Here is a 20,829-nt window from a genome sequence, read left to right as displayed (position 1 = left end):
AAAAAAATATTATACAATTAAAATTTTTTTCATGTAACTTAAAAAATAACAAAATAAAATTTCTATTTTTGTTTGGTAATTTAAAATTTTTTTAAACTAATCATTTAAAAGTTCATTCATCATTTAAAAGTGGTATTTTATATGTACGGGACATCATATTGAAGTTTTTTTAAAACTTCATTTCATGACTCATTAAAACGTTTTAAGAATTCATCAATGGTTTTTTTATATATTGTCTTTAAAATAATTTTAATTAACAAGATTTATAAACTGCTCCAAAGAAATCAATTTATCATAAATTTCTTAACAATATTCAAGTTTATTAATGTTTTTATTGTTTTAATATATAATGAAAATAGATTTGAAAAAATTTCAAAAGCTGATATAAAAATTTTTGTCAATTTATATATATATTAAATATTTTATTCGTATGAACTTCTAAAATGGTATTATAACTTCTAACATAGCAAATAATTATTCTACAAACTAATATTAAAGAAATTTTATATATGTTCGGTCTAGAATAAGTAATTTTACAATAAAAACACATCAAATTTAAACAAACTTAATATTACAGAAATTAAACTTAATTCAATCAGCACAGTTTTAAATAAAACTACTTTATTGACAAGTGTAAAAATCCAGTCTTTAAAATCACATGCTTTCTTGAAACATATTAGGCTGATGGTGTACATGATGTTTGGCTTAAATATTCCAATAATGAATTAATGATCTAACTGCAACATCCAAACAACTAAAACATTTTCCCACACCAATAACATGACATTTGATGTATTATGCAATGATTTAATTAACATTTTTACTTAAGCTGGAAAAAATTGGATAAGTAACCAAAATTTAAAATTTTTTTACAGATTTCAATAACATATTGGAATAATTTTTTACAATGAAATACATTAGCACCAGCAGCATCTTCAACAATGTGTTGATGTAAATGAAGAGCTTATTGAGTTTAGAATTTTATTTCTGTTTTGTACTCCTTTGGACCTGAAATAAAAAATAAAAATAAAGGTTAAATTTTAATTAACTCTCTAAAAATCTTTACTGCATAAACAAGATTGTTTCAGCAACAATAACTAATTTAGAATTTAATAGATATATAATCTACAAAAAACCAGCAATAAAATGAATTAAATATTATTCTTATATGAATAAAATACCATTTCGTATCGTAAATGTATTCTAACATGAATAAATGACGTTATCTTTGGTATAGAGTAATTTATTAACAATACAATCTGCCTAACACAAAGATATGTTGGAGATGGTTGTGATCTACTTCAATATATTTTCTCACATATATCATTTTATATTATAACTAGCTGCAAGAACCCGCTTCACTGGGTTTTTATTTGTGGGCAAAAAGTAACGATAGTGAAGATTAAGAACGGGTAAGATTGGCTATAATGTAATTATTACATTATAGCCAATCTTACCTGTTTTCACAGAATGCAAGAATTAGGTCCCCCATTTCCAGACTAATTAGAGAATTTTTACATGAGTCTAAAAATATGTTTGATTTCCCACAAAAATGCAAAAAACTGCCTGTAAATCTTGCATGCCGCTTTATATTAACACTTCCTTTGTTACTCAACACTTCCATTGTTAACATTTCCATTGTTACACATCTTCGAAGTCAACCACTTTCAACCCCATATCACCCGCACCCTTATAGCTATCGAGATGCAACCACCATAGTGCACGAATGGAGACTAGGGACTACTACTACCACATACAAACACCATTCATGTGCGATGTGTAGTTTTGGCTAAAAAGTGAAATATAGGGACACACATGTCCATTTATATATATATATAAAACTAAATGCAGTATGGACATGCTTGACCAGTAAACTCAAACCTATAAATGCAATCAAAATGATCATTGGTATTGTCCTGATTATCAATGTAAAAAATTAAAAAAAAAAAAAAAATTAAAGAGCTAGGTTGTAAGCTTATATGTCCTCACATGGAAAACAGAAATATCAATCCATAACTACAGAAAAAGGTCCTTTAGGCTATGGCATGGTGTGGGGTGACATGTCCAAAAGAGAGAGAAATGCCAAACAAAGCACTAAAAAACATTGTTTAATTGGTTTAAAAGGTGTTTACATTGCTTGGATAGGATAGGAGAGTTGCCTAAATCTGTTGTAAATACTACAAAAACATTTGCAAAAAAAACAGTAATCACCCATGAAGATCGCTTTGAAGCTCTTTTTTGCTTAAATGCATAACAGAGATCAATTTTGATCTCTGTTATGCATTTAAGTCCAACATGCTACATTGGACTTAAAATACTCAAATGCATAAATAAAACAAAGTATAATGCAAAAAACAATAATTGCCTGTTTAGTGTTGTATTTCAAATTATGTTTATTCTTTTCATTATTTCAAATTATGTTTTATTCTTTTCATTTTAAATTTAATGTTCTGTATACTGTTCTTAGAGCTTGTAACACTAAACAGGAAATTATTGTTTTTTGCATTATACTTTGTTTTATTTATGCATTTGAGTATTTTAAGTCCAATGTAGCATGTTGGACTTAAATGCCTAACAGAGATCAAAATTGATCTCTGTTAATGCATTTAAGCAAAAAGAGCTTCAAAGCAATATTCATGGGTGATTACTGTTTTTTTTGCAAATGTTTTTGTAGTATTTACAACAGATTTAGGCAACTCTCCTATCCTATTTCAAATTTATTTCAAATTATGTTTATTCTTTTCATTATTTCAAATTATGTTTTATTCTTTTCATTTTAAATTTAATGTTCTTAACACATTTAATGCTGAAGATGGCTTGATTGAGTTAAAAACATTCCAGAAATGTTTCCTTAACAAGCAATGTGTAGAGCGTTGATTACTTGCATTACCAAGTTTTGTGGAATATCACAATATACTTCCTTTGAAATAATGACTATTTGCTATTACACACTTTTACTAGCAGCCATATTCATAATGGAGCAATTCTGGAGCCTGTTTTTAGCTATTTGTTGAATGACTTATAGCACAGCACTTTTTAATAAGAGTTTGAAATGAAACTGATATATTTTGAATTTCCTAAATCATTCTTCAAATTGAACTGAATTCAATTCATACATTTGAGAAAATGGAATTGCTCAAAAAAGTGAGCACAGCACTCTTAACTTCTTGCAATAATTCAAAACATCACTCCTTTTAACCTTGTGAAAATATAAAAATTCACTGGAGTCAGATCAGGAAAATAGGGCAGCCATGTAACCACATAAATCCTACTAAAATGCAATGTATGACATACATGCAATGCATCAAAGTATTACTCCATTAAGCAGTTCATAATATAAATACAATGCTTGTACTTTAATTTTATTTAATATGAAATAACTTAACCAAAATTATCTGTCTGTTTACCCAAAAAATACTTGCTTCAAGTATCTTTAGCAAATAATAGTGTATATTTTCTTTGGTTAAATATTTTTATTTTCTAACTATCATTCTAAATTTCATTATATACTTGTAATAATTGCTACCATTTAGAAAACCTTTCTTTGTGATAAACAATCCAATACAATTTATTGATTATTTGCAATGGGAGTGCCTTGGGAACAGTTTCGGTATTTATGTTTTACAATTTTAAATTAGGTTTAACTGATGCCCAATTCTCAGATTGCTTTATCTCATATGCAGATATTTTGGTGATTGGCAAGTTTTGGTGAGGCAGGCAACTCTAAGGATGAGGACAGAGTAACAAATAGTTACTTTGCAATGGCAGTCACAAAAATATTACTGCCATTGCAAAGTAACTATTTGTTACTCTGTCCTCATCTTTCATGTAGATCATACCATAAGCAGATATACATGACAGAGTTTAGTCTGGACATTGTTATTTATAGTCATGTTGTACTTCAGATCCATTGTCATTCTAATTATAACAACAGTTCACAGTGTTGCCAGCACTTGTCAAAGTGTGCACTGTAGTTATTAAAGTTTGTAATAAACTTTCTTGGTAAGGAGAAAATTCTAGTGTAACCTTGGAGCTGGTATAGAATAGTCATATTGCATGGTGAGATCTGATGGTTCTAAGTATTCACGAGAAAGCTTTTGTTATATGAAATTGGTTGTTCAGGTGGACCCAATCTAAAACACATTTCAACTTTTCAAAGCTGAGTTCCATAAAATTCCATCCACAAAGTGAACTGTCTTGTCATTAGTATAAAACTTAGACTCTGCATACTGCTGAAAAAACACTGTAGCTCCTTCAACAACATTTCAAGGAGTACCTTATCTCAAGGGAAATGGAATATCTGTATCTTGCAAATTCCACAGATCTCAAATTACCAGATACTTGTTGGGCATACTGAAAAAATTCATCTATCCAGTACCTCATGATATATTTGATGTTGATTTTCATCCATTGCAATGTATTCCACAAATGTGTCCCATGAAAGTAAGTGCAATGTTTATAAACTCCCAGTGTAAATATGAAAAATGTCTGGAGTTAGATGGTTCATACCTATAGTACATCTTTTATAACATCCTGTAATTATGCTTATGAACTCAGAACTCCTCCATATGCTTAACTTAGGTTAAGCATATGGAGGAGTTCTGAAATGAACCATATTAATTTTATTTACTCAACTTATGACATTTATGAGTTTCATTTTACTTTATTTCTCACCATACTGTAGTACATGAAATCTTACATGGAGATCTATATGTCAGGAAGGTTGATAAATCTTCTGCTAATCTGACAAACAATGACGATTCTGCATTCCATATGATTTGAACATAAACAACCACTCATTTTTAAATTAATAAATATAAGTATTTAGAGAATTTGAATAATGTTAAAACATTTACAATAATTTTAATCCAATTAATTCTATATTACACAATTTTTTGAAAGATTATGTTTAATTAAATATAAGGAAATAATTTCTATTGTGAGTAAAGTAATCAAATTTCTACACATGCTCTATATGCAGAAAAGATCTTGTTATACTGAGTTTGGTTCAACTATCAATATGGGTAAAGCAGCAAAACTGAATGCTGAATTGCAAACAAAGTATGTACTGTATGGAAGTTTGAATCCAAGACATTTTAAAAAAATACTTTCTCTGTGCATTAAGAGGGCTTTTTCTTAGCAAGCCCATTACAAGTTCATCCAAGCCCACAGGAGGGTGGTCAAGCAGTGAGGAACAAGGTCAGACATATTTGGACATTGGATATTTGGACAGACTACCCTCATAAATCACAGGGGCTTTTTCTACTCATCCATATTTGATCCTTGTCCTCCAGAGCAGTAGGCTGCCATCTTAACTGGTAACCTTGGCCATCTGGCTGTCAAATCCTAGACATTTAAAACAGACGGAAAAATTCTTTATTGTAATGTATGCCACAAATCATTTTTTTTACTAAAAAAACAGTTTCAATTGTGTCAGCAAGTTGCAAGGATATCTCATCAGTTAAACATAAAACATGAAAATGAACCAAAACATAACTGATCACAGGCAAATTCTAGTTGCACTGAAACTAACTTTAATGGAATTCATGATAATAGTTGGGAAAAAAAATGTTACAGAGTACTATTAACTTATTAATTAATTATAGATTTAGTGTTTAAGAGCATTTACTTATTTCTCATCATTTGTGTGAAGGTCCAAAACCCTTTTGTTTTGGAACAGTATCTCCTCTCTAATAAACCTTGTGACTAGGTGTAAAGGGAAAAAGGGGGGCTTCTGTGGTCAATGATGAGACGCTCTCCTCGAATAAGAAAAAAAAAAAAAAAAGGAATGTTAAAACATCAATGAAAGAAATCTCCTCCATTTGTTTAACAGTAATTCCATAGACGTTAATATCAACAAGATGGGAATAAGAGATGTTTCCTATCCCCTCTTTGGTTGCATGTGACACGTGGTTACAGCAATAAATCGCCTCATTCGTAGTCAAACGCAATGTTTGATATAAACAATATCTAGATTGTTAACCAGTTTAAAGAAATTATTATCAGCTGAATGTTAATTTATGGATGAGAGCCGTCAAACCTATAGAAATTTATATTATAAAATCATATCTTCTAGACACCAATATCAATAAATTAAACAAACTTCTCTGTGCCAGTGGTCCGTACTAGCTAGACCCAGACATCAACACACTAACAGGTTTGTGTATAAATCATTAATGATGTCATAGTTCTCACCCCCTCAAAGTTGGTATAAAGAGGGCTTGGATGCAGTCCACAAGGCTGAACCTCCAGGGTGGACATCAACTGCCACATCTACTGACCCGTACCGCCACCCTATCCGTCGCTACCTTGCCACAACTGCCGTGACGATCCAGGAATGTTTTTACCAATGACCCATATTACGGATCGGGAACTTACAGGTATTTTTTTAAAATATCTATTTGTACACTCTCTCTTGTCTCTTAATTTAACTTAGAGAATAGAAATTAGATATATTAATATATTCCATAAGAAAGACGAATCATTGTTGCGATGTAGAATAGAATTTTTGTAGCTCTTCACTTTTGCCTTTGATAAGTATGATTTTATAGTTGTTTATTAAACGTGTTATTCTTGTTCAACCGTGTGTATTTATTTGGGAACCTGTCAACTTACCCATTAACCTCCCCACTCATTTCATTTTGCCCTCCTATAAAGCCATCCTCTGACAGAGCCACTGGTAAGTGGGGACAACTAGCCCTCTCGGTTCTCACATTTGTTTAGGGCTATAAACAAAAATATACTACTACTTTAGATATACCAGTGACATAACTATAGTTATGTCACTGGTCTAAAGGGAAACTAAGTTAACCCAGTCATCAAAAACATTTTGTAAACAATTATTATTGAATTTATTTCTATGTATATAATATAGAAAGAAATTNCATAACTATAGTTATGTCACTGGTCTAAAGGGAAACTAAGTTAACCCAGTCATCAAAAACATTTTGTAAACAATTATTATTGAATTTATTTCTATGTATATAATATAGAAAGAAATTCAATAATGATTGATTAGATATACAGTAAAACTTTAATTTTCTATGCTTTGTGATTTTTTTTAAATGTATATAATCCAACCCTTAATAATGAGTAAACAGATCACAATGTTGTAAAACAAAATGAAATGATGAAAAATTTTTAAAAATAGTAAACTGGTGAAATTTGTAAAATTTCCAGAGGAATTAAAACTTTCAGAGATGTCCATATATAGAGTGTTTGTTTCTACTGTTGTCTCGTAAAACAAACATTAAAAGCAAAATAAGTGCTAAGTTATTATATTAGAAACATGCTATTGTTTGTAAATCAGATCTCATGCAGTTACTTATCTTTTTACAATTTGGAATTTTAGATCATTCACTTTCATCACAAGTTTTATATTAAATTACTGTATTTACTCATGTATAAGACAATCTCGTATATAGATGAGGTGTGACTTTAAAGATCAAAATAAAGAAAATTAGATTAAATGAAATAAAATTAGAATTGTATTAATAAATCACAAATAAAATATCAAATGCATGTAAATGCGTACATTGTCCGACAAAAATTACTGGCATTTTAAACTTCAAGGAAAAAAACTTGTAAAATTGACAACATAATTTGTTCATGTAAAGTTGGACAATCGGGAACCATTTTTGCCAATTCTTAACAGTTGAATCCACTTTCTGTCAATTACACTTGAGTTTCTCCGAATTCTGATTTCCGAATAATCATCTGTTTTCACACGGGAATGGATTAAACTTATAACAGGCTCCTGTGTGATTTTGGAATTCAATCCCAAAACTTCACTTTTCCTATTGCTATTCATCTTTACTTCTGACAATACACAAGAACAATTCAAACAACCTAGATAAATACTTTTGTTTTTAAACACCAGAGGGTGAGCATCTGGATAAAAAATGCAAATACACAGTTTACAAAAATTATTGCAAAAATGCAAAGAATCCTTCACTCACATATAAAGGATAACCTAGGTTTTTGAAGCAGTGAAAAATGAATAAAAACATTGTCTTATATGCAAGTAAATATGGTATATATTTTGCATATTATGCTTAAATTTTTAAGAATTTTGTCAAATTGAATATAAGTAAAAGATCTGTAATAATTTCTTACATTTGATTTCAGCATTCTTGAGGTTAAACTGGATGATCTGATGGCTTTATTTAGAAGAGAAGCAGTTGAATTTTTTCTATTTATTACACTAATTTCCTTATTTCCCACTGTAGACTTTTCTGTTTTTATCTTTCTATAATAAATTATAATAATATAAAGCATTAATTATAAAATTATTGTTAAATTTATTATTAATTATTAAATCAAAATGTAATAATTTATCATTGAAAAAAAATAGAGATTAATTCTAAGCATTAAACTAAAATTGAATCCATACATCAATTAATGAACAGAGAGAATCAGATTATTTCAAGTTGATGTGAAATTTTTGATCAATAAAGAAAAATAACCTGTGAAGTATAATCAGAAAGTTAATGCAATAGAAATATTAATTTTTTTTTGTCCCAAGCCAAAATATTAAAAGAAAAAGCACTAACTCTATTTCATAAAAACAGATCAAGAGAGCTATGGATAGAATATATTGCTTGCAAGAAAAGTTATACTAATCTAATAAAAGCAAGAAAGAAAGTTATTTTAACTCAGTGAATAAAAAGTTACAATCCAGCAAAATCAGTTCCTTTTTTTGGTCAATCGTTAAAAAATATTGCCCAAGAAATATAGTGGAGGAAGACAATTCTATTGTTTTTGACGTGGTTGTAAGAATTTTTCATGGAGAGGTCAAGGAAATGAGGATTAATTTGTATGAAATTGATCTGGAGAGTTTGGAAGAGGTGGATGGTAAGATGCTGAATCTGCCTATCCAGGGAGTGAAAATAGTCTCTATTAGATAAATAAATAGAGCAGAGACTATTGGCAATTTGAGAGTGAAAACAGCAGTGGGTCTTGATTTGATCCCGATTAGTTTTTTAAAACTGTTCTCAGATAAAGCAATGGACCTTCTTGCTCTTAGTTTTAGTTATATCTATGAAGTGGAACCTTTCTGGATCTGTGGAATTCGGTATACCTCCGAATGATTTATAAACAAGGAACAAGTTAAATCCTAGTAATTATAGACCAATGCTATTTTATCAATGCTTAGGAAAAGCTTTACAGTTGTATTGGCGAACAGATTTGAACAGTTGACAAGAGAGAACCATTTGAACTCTCCTTTTCAGTTTGCATTTGCTAAGAGAAGTGGTATGGAAATAGCAATTTTTATGCTGTTGTCAAGTGTCCAAATCCATCTATCAAAGAAAAGACGCAAAGTTTATGCTTCATTTTTGAATCTGGAAAAAGCTTTTGACTCAATATCTACAGTGGTGTTAAGTAACAAATTAAAAATGTGTGGTGCAGGAGTCAATTTCATAAGTGCAATTAAATCTCTCTTTCGCCATTACTCAATGATAATTAAATGTGGAAAGAATATATTTCTACTATTTGACATTTATTACAATCTTTTACAGGGTGATCTATTGTCACCATACCTATTTAATTTCATGACTCATGACATAAATAAACAGTTTATTAGAGAGGAGGATGGATTTATAGTGGAAACTCAGATAATTCACTCAATCCAATATGAAGATGACGTGGTCCTAATTTCTCAGACTAAAATTGGCTTATGAAGAAAGCTAAATCAGATAGAAAGTTATTTTTCTCAATTAAAAATGAAAATTAATCCCACAAAAATGCAAATTTTAATATTTTGGTTGCTTGCCTTGACACTCTTGAAAGATTTATCCTGTCATTCAATTATCTAAGACATAAGCCAACTTATTCTTGAAGGGATTTACATAGACCTATCTGCTTTCAAGCTACCCAACATCCAAGGATATTCTACCAACACCAGATCATCTATAAAATCATCAGAACATCTTCAATACCATTGTTCACTCCTCTTGAAGTCCCACAAGAAAAAGATCCACCTCTTAGGAAATTTTAAGTATTTATCATCTTGTACCAGATTGCAAACTCTCTCTTTCTTATGGTTTGGGACTTGCTTAAGGTTGCTACTGATATGCTATTATAAATTTGAACTGCTATAATTGAAATCCTATATGTATACAAGTATAAATATCTATATGTAAATAAACAGGTATTTGGTTAGTTATATCTGTAGTTGAGCGCTCTTCTTTTGGGTACATTGTCTCTCAGACCTCCTCCATACTGAATCCAACTGTCTACAAACGTGATCACTTGTGCATGAAACCAACATCTAATGACCATTGAAATTTCTTTCCCCCTACAGGTGAAGTGGTGTCAGTCCTGACATGGCTTCTTAACATGGTACAGACCCTGCAGTCACAATTGTATTAAACTCAATATACTATGTTCTTCCAGTGTGGTGATTTGATTTGTTAACACACTTTGAGAAAATTCAATTAATTTACATATGGAAATTATATTGTCTGGACAGAGCAGTTCCAGGTTATGCTATGTACCATGATACAAATAGACTAAGGCTAGAGTCTTTCTTGATGATAAGGATCATAAAATTTATAAAAGAATTACTTACACTAATAACACTGTAATTAATTCTACTTTAGATGAGCTTAAAAGAATATATAAGGTAAAAAGGAATTATCATAATAATTGGTTTAACAAATTTAGTTTGTAATTAGCTAGATTTGGGATTTCACATGTTTTATTTGACATTTCGTAAGATGACTGAAATTACGGATTTGCTATTTTAGTAGAAAACATATTTAATAGTGTATTGGACTAAGAAAGGAACAAATGATCAAATTCAAAATATCATCCATGGTATTAAATAATTTGAATTTTCCTCCATCAAGCAGTTTTATAAATTCCATACAAGATAAGAGGTTTTACATGCATTTAAGATTAAACTGTTTTTATGTATTAGTGCATAGGAATTATTTGGATATCAAACAGTTTGTGTAAATTATGTCAATTTTCAGTTTATCATCTGATTTGTTCATATTGGAGCAGTGAAAAGCTTAGAATACACAATTTGGAATTTTGTATAAATTCCAAATTGTAAATAATGTAAATAAAAGGAGTAATTTAACAGGGCTCTATTTCAAATGGATCCTATTATGATAGTAGGACTAATTTCTTTACAAAATATACTAATCTGCAAGAAGATTAGCAAAGAAACCAATGATTGGTCTGTTTGGAGGTTGATAGCCATCCTTTATAAAACAGGGAAAGTTTTTATTTATTTTCATAGTCAAATTCTAATTTATAGATTTCTTTATGTTTTTTGTGACTCTATTTAGAGTTCCCCTTGTAACAGGATTAATTCCTAAATACACTAATAAATGATTTGATTTTCCTTTTCTTTTATTTCTGGTTAATTGTATACACATATAAACAAACTAGTATTATTATTTACTTATTCAGTTTAAACAACTAATTATTACTTTATTTTTTGATGCTTACTTATATCTTTGATTTCCAGTTTGCCTATTAGATGATAACAAAGGTGATCGTACTTTTTGAAATATCAAATCATCATCTCTAGATTTTCTCATTTTCCTCTTCCTTGATGCTCTGTTGAAAAAAAAATTATTAAATAATAATGATTATTTTCAAAACTTTTAAATCCCAATAAATAGAATTTAAAATATTTCATTTTTCAAATAAATTCATTTTTATTTCAAAATTAGCAGTATTCAAAAAAATTAAACTATCATTTCTTTATTTTATATATCACTCTTTTACAATTTATAAATTCTGCTATGGAAGTATAATTATTAATTTGTGTTACAACAGTTTAACACCACATTACTACTGAACAATAAATTTCTATATCATTGAAATGTCTTGTACTAAAAATCTTGAAATCTTGATAAAAATAACTGTCTGTAAAATTATCATCAATAAAACAACTTACTTTGCAGCTGCTGAAAGACGTTCAGATTGTCTAATTGGTAAATTATGAGAATATGATTTTGGATTAGGTGATATTGGATCTGGTCGTTTATTTGTCCGTGTTCTAAAAAAGAAAAATAATTATTAACTTCTCTTTATAATGCATAAATAATTAAAATGCTTTAAAATGTAATTTAATTACTCTTGATATATACCTATGTATAATTTATTTAAATTATTCAACTCAAAATTATAAAAGATAGAATAATAAATATTTTCAGTTCTTTTTAATATTTACATTAGGATTTTGTTATACATGGAAGTGATATACTGTACATGAAGTAATGCTTTTGCAGATGGTGAATGGCTAGGTTAATAGGTTAACCAACTCCTAGTGTCACTAAATCTGATTCAGCAGATCATTTTTTTTTTAGCTTTTGGCATTTGAACACACAGAACTACTGAATGTACAGTAACTCATTGGTGAATTTCCTGGTTTGCATGTACAGTAATACCTCGACTTACGCAAACCCAGAGTTACACGATTTTCAAATCTCATCGATTTGTCTTTTGTTTGAGCGCCACACAACTCTTGATTACTCACTCCCCCCCATACTATTGTTCAGCTTACATGTTCGGACGTGTTTCGCAAAATTGACACATAGCTACAATTTATTTTGTGTTATTTATTTCTGTGTTTGTTATATCTACAGAGACTTGAGAGACTCTAAGTGGTGATTTCTTGCAACCATGAACTAATCGAAAGACGAGATAAGATTAATGAGAACATTTATTAGCTTACATACATCCGATTTGGATTTTACACAAATTGTGAAATTATACCCTGATTTACGTGGTTATCGCTCGGTCCCACCTATCGCGTAAGTTCGGGGTATTACTGTACTTGATAAAGTATAATAAGATTTTTCTCTGTATATTCAAAGTGTCTCCAAGTAGATTCATAGAAAGTTAGCTTTGTTTTTTTATGTTTGGACTGCAATGGACAAATCCAAGTTGTAGGTTAACATAAACTTGTAGAACTTCAGATTATGAGGCGTTAAATAGAATTAAAAGAAATATTTTAATCTTGCAAGCGCTTTTAACGTAAATATGTACGTCGTCTTCAGGCAATTCAAAATTGAATAGAGAATTCGAACAGAACATTAAAATTTAAACATTAACGATATTAGCTGTTTTTGGAATTAACTATTACAAATAAGATTTAAAAACGGATAATATCGTTAATGTTTAAATTTAAATGTTCTGTTTGAATTCTCTATCTGATTTTGAATTGTCTGAAGACGACGTACATATTTACGTTGAAAGCACTTGCAAGATTATAATATTTCTTTTAATTCTATTTAATGCCTCATAATCTGAAGTTTTTGATGAAGTTTTTGATTGAGTTAACTGTTGGCGTGACATCCGAGCCAAGTAATTAATAAACTTGTAGTTAATACTATGTAACAACTTAAGTTATTGTTATATAGTATATATTTATTGTCCATTACAATATTGCATTTGACATTTAATCATTATACTTTGCCATTAGCAAATGCAACTGATTATATCCAAAAAAATTTTTTAATGATATGCAACCTTGCACAAATTACATAAATATAAGCTTTTTGTCAACAAAAAAATTTTGCATTTGTAAATTATACACTGCTGTGGATAAAAAGCAGGAAATTATGTTGTTAAAAAACAGTTGTTCTTGTATGGTCTGCATTTATTAAAACCATTACATTTGTTGACACTCAACATACTTTTCAAAACAATACTTAAAATCTCAATTGATTGTCATATTGCAACTTCATAGTACTTAAGAAGAAAAACATGCATAAGCAAACAAATCTAGCCATCAATAAGCTATAAACTCATTGCTGTTTTGATTGCTATAAACTGAATTTTGATATAAAAAATAATTACATACATTTAAAATAATAACCCTAGCTTGACTGCAGTTTTTTAAAATTTGTTTTCACACAACAGCATGTTTTCTGCCTTTTTGTTAACCAAATCAAGAATAATTTCATTACAATATTAAGTGGTGTCAGTCCTGACATGGCTTCTTAACATGGTACAGACCCTGCAGTCACAATTGTATTAAACTCAATATACTATGTTCTTCCAGTGTGGTGATTTGATTTGTTAACACACTTTGAGAAAATTCAATTAATTTACATATGGAAATTATATTGTCTGGACAGAGCAGTTCCAGGTTATGCTATGTACCATGATACAAATAGACTAAGGCTAGAGTCTTTCTTGATGATAAGGNTATTATTTTTACACATTATTTTTCCAGTTTACTTTAACACTTATTAAGTGTCAAAATAAACTGGAAAAAATTTAAGACATTAAAATTATTTTCTATTTATTTTAAGCTTAATTCATATCAGACCAGACAAGTGCCATGGTTTAGGCATGAGATCCATGGTACTAGAGTAAATGTCATGGTCTCACATTCTTGTCCTTTAGTCTCATGGTTTTCCCCTTATAGCCAAAAACGTGTCCTGAGGAGGCATTAAGCACTATCTCTTATTAAATTTAATGATTATAATTAAATTAAATAATTTACAATATTTTGGAAGAAAAGAATAGGCCCAGAGTGGGACTTGAATCCACAAATCCTACATACTATGCGAATGCATTGCCAGTTATGCTATCAAAGCCTCCAGTCCAATCTTCTCTTCCAAAGTATATTTAATTATTTGTGGAAAAAGTAGCCAAAAGTGAGTGATGTGTCTTTTAATTTATCCTATTTTAATTTGTGTCTTATAAAACTTAGTTACACATAGCCCATTTCATGAATCTTAGCTAGGATGTAAGAATGCATAGTAACAGGGACCAGTGTATTTACTTGGTGAAGGGATTGATGACGAATTTTTGACAAAGTTACCATCACTATGCCTTACTAAAAAGGGCTCTCAAGCTTTTTACAACTTTCAAAGCATCAACTGAATACTGCACAACACCTGGGCCATATGCAAAATGATCTGTACAAATAAATATTAATAATAAAAAAAAAGGCAAATTGATAAAACATTTGATGATTAAATAAAGATATGATTTATTCAATTTTTGTTATTAAAAGCTTAGCAAATATTAATGTTTTGGTAATTTTTTCACAAAGGATTGGCCTATTTCATTTCTCTAAAGCAAGGCTTCTTAAACTATGGGTCGCGAGATTTTAATGCAAAATATGAAAAATAATTTGTGAGAGTTTGAAAATGGCACGCTTTGTGTCATAGGTTTCGTGAGTTGCGCTTTGTGTCACTTCTGGTGCAGCGAGACAACAATTCAACACTGTAGTGTGAACTAGTGTAGTGTTGCACTTTTCAGTGTATTTAGTTGTCTCTGTTCCATTGTAACACAAGAATGAACTGTGTAACACAAGAATGAACCATTATTGTTTTTGCAAATTTGTATATACAATATCTTTATTTTATATTTTTTGGGTCACGACAAAAATCATAATCATAAATGGGGTCGTAAATAAAAAAAAGTTTAAGAAGCCCTGCTCTAAAGCATCAGCACTGGTTTTACTTGAACCATGCAATTTGTTTGAGCTTCCAGTAGACATGATTGAAAGAGTAAAGAAAGCAATATGGTTATATAGCAAAGATTCTAAGGGTTTTAAATTGTACTGTTGCAAACTGAATTATATAGTTAATTTGTAAGATAATAAGAACAGGTTTTACATATTTTTTAAGTGAATTGAATTAAAAAAAAGATTGAGTTATATTTTGACTGATTACAATCTATTGATATACAATTTGTGTCATGTTTGTATAAAATCAGTGATCCCAGTCTTTTCAATTAGGAGATCTCACTAATGCATGAAAAGCCACCTCTGGCAAATGTTAGAGTAAATAGCTGGAAAAAAAGTGCAATGAGGAATAGCCTCCTTCCTTCCTAGCAAATTTTTGTTTTGTAAATCAAGATTGCATTTTAAACACCCATCACGCCAATATATTGGCATTCTAATTTACTGCTAAAATGCCTAACATGCTGATACATTGGCTTTTAAAAATTCTTGAACATTTCCATTGTGATATTTCTAAGAAGAATGTGTTGACTGGTGGAAGGACTGGTGAAAAAGTCAAAGAATTTTTCAAAAATATTTACCATTTTGTTTTCATTTCTCATCCTGCATAGAATGTTTTCCTTGTTTCTTGAAGTCGTACATTCTAATTTACTTTGCTTATTTTATATAGTATATTATTCTATTAGTTTGTTAATTTTTATTTATTATATAGATTTAGAAACCCCTTAGCTGCAGAGATAAAAATCAGAAACACTCAACATAGTGCTGAGAAATTTTTGATTTTTGTATAATTTTTTCACATTATATCTTGCTAAAAATCATGCTATATTCTATCTGTTTTTTCTATCAGATATATATCACAGTTTATGACTGTTAAGTTTAAAAGCATAATAAAAATTTTATAAAATAATTAAATATATCTATTTTATTTCTAATAATTAAAGCTGAAAAACAAAGAAAATAATGATTTTATAGCTTATTTTTACATTATGACATTGATGACAAAGCAGCAAAAAAGGTGTGGCTTTCACGAGTAAAGTCTTACCCCACAATTCAGAGCTGAAGTTTATTTGTTTAAGAAAAGTCAATCAACATAAAAACTATTACCCGAGTTTACAAGAAGTTTAACAACTGATAATTTACAAATTATCCTATAAACTTATAATTGAAAAGTTTTTGTGGCAAAATTTATGGACACTGAAAAGTAACAAAAAACCTTATTTGCTAAAATAAAATCAGTCAATACCTATATTAGCCAATCTATGCTTAAAATCCTATGACCAGTCCAAACAGATAAAAACTTTGTGCGCTTTACAATGGTCACACATGAAGCAAAGTGAGTGGGTGGGTAAACGACCATGAACAAGTTAGAACAACCACAGCAAGTCTGAACTTGCTACTGCTATTAGATTGCTGTGAGTCAGGGCTGTGGAGTCACATAAAAATCTACCAACTCCGACTCCGACTCGGGGCAGACTTGTTACCGAAAGAGATCCGGAAATTCTGATGTCATCACGTGACCTCAGAATAAAATATTCAATAAATAGAGTTGTAATAAAGATAGAGCATAGAAACTTTTTATTCCAAAGATAAAAGACTTCTCTAAGTAATATATAAATATGTATTTGATAATTTTTACTTTTCCGGCTGTTATATATAACAGAGGAAAAGTGTAGCGCTCGGTCAAAAAATGACCCCTCCCAAATTTTTACATTTTTGGACTCGGGACACCTTGAAATTTCGAGATATGCAAAAGATTCGAGGTTTTTTCTATATGTGTGGATGTTAGACTGTGTGTGGGGGGCATGATTTTGTTCACCCTGTTTGAAGCCTAATAATTTCTGTGGTCAGAGTGGTCAGAATCGGAGTCAGATGGTTTAACACAGGAGTTAGTTATTAAGCGTCAAAGTGGTTGAACTAAATCGTGTCCCCATATACATTCTAACATCTTAGGCGAGAACATCTTAACGGGTTTTACTGTACTATTATAAAATGGCAAAAAAGCTTACTTTGAGGGTAAAGACGAGTTTTATTTTATTTTTTTAAATTTTGAACGCTAATAACGAGTAAAATATTCATTAAGAGATATGACACATGACCACTTTTATGTCTTCACCCTGTCGACCTTTAATTAAGAACCAAAATTTAATAGTATTAATGCCCCTTTATACGCAAGCTACAGTGCCACATTTCGTTTCTTAAACTTTACCCGTTCTGAGATGTTTAATATCTCAGAACAGAAAATAACGAAATTAAACAAATTAGACGCCAATACACACGCGTGCATGAATTTTTCCCCTTTATTGACTTTTTTGAGGGGTTTGGGAGGTCTCCAAATGTGTAGATTAAAAAAAAACTTGGAGGGTCAAATTTGACACAATTCCAATACTTTTCCATTTTATATACATAACAAGTTGGTAAGTAAAAAGGAGTCGGAGTTGGCGGATTTTTTGACGACTCCGACTCCGGCTAAAACATCAAAACTCCACGAGTCCGACTTCGACTCCACAGCCCTGCTGTGAGTAGATGTGTTGTTATCGCATGTTGAAAAATGGTCAGCTTGAAAGAGGAGCTGCATATCAACCTAAACTTTTTTGGTGAAATTGAAGAAAACTGACACTGAATCTTTGCACCTGCTACATGAAGCATACAGAGATGGTTTTTGGACTCTGTCATTCCCAATATTCCAAATACTTTGTTAGTAAATTGATTTAATATTGTATTAAATATAACTCCAAGTTAAATGATTATTTCATTCTTTATGCTTAATGTAAAAATTGGTAATTATATATTTGCAGAATTTCTTCCTATTACACATTATACTGTAGAAGAATTCCTTGCAAATTCTTTGGATTCTAATTCTTTTTTCTCAGTATATAAGGATGTACCAAAACTAATAATCAACATCAAATCAAAAATAAACCATTGCCATAAAAGAACACAATTTATATATAGAGTTGATAGTGACAACTGTAATCTTACTCTGCAATATTAAATGACATTACTTGCATCAGCCATGTTGTATCAATGTAATATGAAAAAATGAAAATCAACATCATATTATTTTGAGCCTGCAATAATTAAATTCCTCATTCCTCCACATACTTATTCACCACAATGATGGTGGTGGTAAATGGTATATGGAAGGAGGCTTAATCCTTATTACTGGTGCTGTGTAAAGATGAGTAATAAAAAATAAATGTTTTCAAAGCAAAACTGTAATCTGTAATTAACCCTGGGAAATTCAGAAACAAACAATTGGCAATTCCAACAAACTATACAGGTGATGTATAAATTTAAAATTGATAAATAAAAACAGGGCCAGTTTGTTTATTTCAACATTAAATGATGTCTTGTTGTTAATGTGGATAAACGTAAACTCACATTCATGTAATTTGAAAAAAAAGATGAAAATGATTTAGTTTCTGAAGACAAAGTCTGTCCAAAAAGGAACCACCATTTATTTAAATGGTGGTTCCTTTTTGGACAGACTTTGTCTTCAGAAACTAAATAATTGCCATTCGGACAAAAATTTACAAGATGAAAATTATATTTAATTATATTTCAAGAAGAGAATTATGTTGTTATTATTCTTATTGGATTGTGTTTGCAACCTCAGCATTTGGGTTGTTTTCTAGGGTTTCTCTAACGGCATCCCGGCTGTTTTTTAATGCAGGAAATTTTTCTCATCCCAGGAAATCCTGCAAATTTCTTAAAAATTCACTTTTTTCTTATTTTGTGTTAAATTTGAGGAAATTTTGCAAATAGAAAGTATAATTAACTCAAACCTTCAGAACACATTTGTATTTATTAATTTTGAGCTTGCTTATTAGTTTTTTTAAATTTTTGATTATGGCATGTCACAGATCGTCAATAATCAATATGTAGCCTATTTGTGACAGGACTCTGAAAATTCTTTACTTGTAATATCTGGAATAATTGTGCTTATGCTATCTTAATTTTTAACCATGCCCAGTAACTTCAATAACTGCATTATGCCAGGTTGTGCAAATTGGGCAAGGATTCAAACAAGTATGAAGCTTGATGCCATTATTAAAGCAGCCGAAGTAGACAAATCAAGAATACTAGACTGCAAAAGAAGTACTGTAATGCACCTCAAAAACAAACTAGAAACCTTCTAGGCTACAGGTGAAAAACACATAACATCTGTCTTCTCTTAAATACATTAAAGACGATTCCACCCACATCAATTGATTTGGAAAGGGCATTCTCAATAGCAGGACTTTTCTTTGGTAAAATAAGAATCAAATTGAATGATTGGAGTATTGACCATGTTTGCTTTTTAAAATCTTATTATAAAAATTTACAATAATATTTTGTATTATGTTTTATTTATAAAACAAAAATTACCTTCTAACTTAGAAATTTGATCTAAGTTCATTTTTTCTTTAAATTTTCAACTCAATTCAAAGGCATTTTTTTTTGTTGTTGTTGTCAGCAGTTTCCAACAAACTTTAATAAATTTTTTCTGTGTGAAAATGTCTATGTAATTCAAAAGCAATTTTTTATACATATTTTACATAGCATTATTAATACTATTTATTATTTTGGAGGTTGCAGGACATATTAAGTTACTTAAAAATGAAAGATAATTATTCATTCGATTTTAAGATATATTTTATATCTTAAAAATAATTAATTATATCCTGAGATCCTGGGAAACAGTTCATTTTTTCTCCGGAATCCCGGGACGAACAGAAGACCAGGAAATGAGAAACCCTAGTGTTTTCCATCTCATAAAGTCAATTTTACTATTTATAAAGAAATTTCAACAATAATAATCATAAATAATTGCAAATGTACTTTATCTTCACCAACAATGCTATAATGAAGTAATGTTAATAAGGACTTGATATATTATTTTAATCAAAATCTGCTCTTCTTTCATTTTATACATAAAAGTTAAAATGATTTAGCAATTTTTTATTGACACAACATTGTCAACATCAAATCAAAAATGATGATAAAAGCTCTTACAAGATGTATGATTTTGAATAATCTATATGATTCAGTATAGCATCCACCTTATTGCTTAAAGTTATTTCTACAATGGATAAAGCTGACAATTTATTTAATATCTTATTCAATTTTTCTGCCACTTTTAATGGACAGAAAGTTTCTTTAATTGTCTTAACCTTAAACTAATAGTTTAAGGTCCCTTTCTATCACTGAAGTGACAGAAAGATGTGTCACTTTAACAGAAAAAAAAAAATGCTGAGGTTGACATTACTCATTTAAGTCTCTAAAACAAATGATATTATTTATTTATTCTAACTGTTCTAGTGTTAGAACTTTTAATAAACTGCCTCCAATAAAATAAATAAATAAATATATATATATATATATATATATATATTAATATTAAT

Source organism: Centruroides sculpturatus, unplaced genomic scaffold (assembly GCF_000671375.1).
Source record: "Centruroides sculpturatus isolate CEXI.00-Female unplaced genomic scaffold, Cexi_2.0 scaffold962, whole genome shotgun sequence".
Lineage (NCBI taxonomy): Eukaryota > Metazoa > Arthropoda > Arachnida > Scorpiones > Buthidae > Centruroides > Centruroides sculpturatus.
This window is presented reverse-complemented; position numbering follows the sequence as displayed.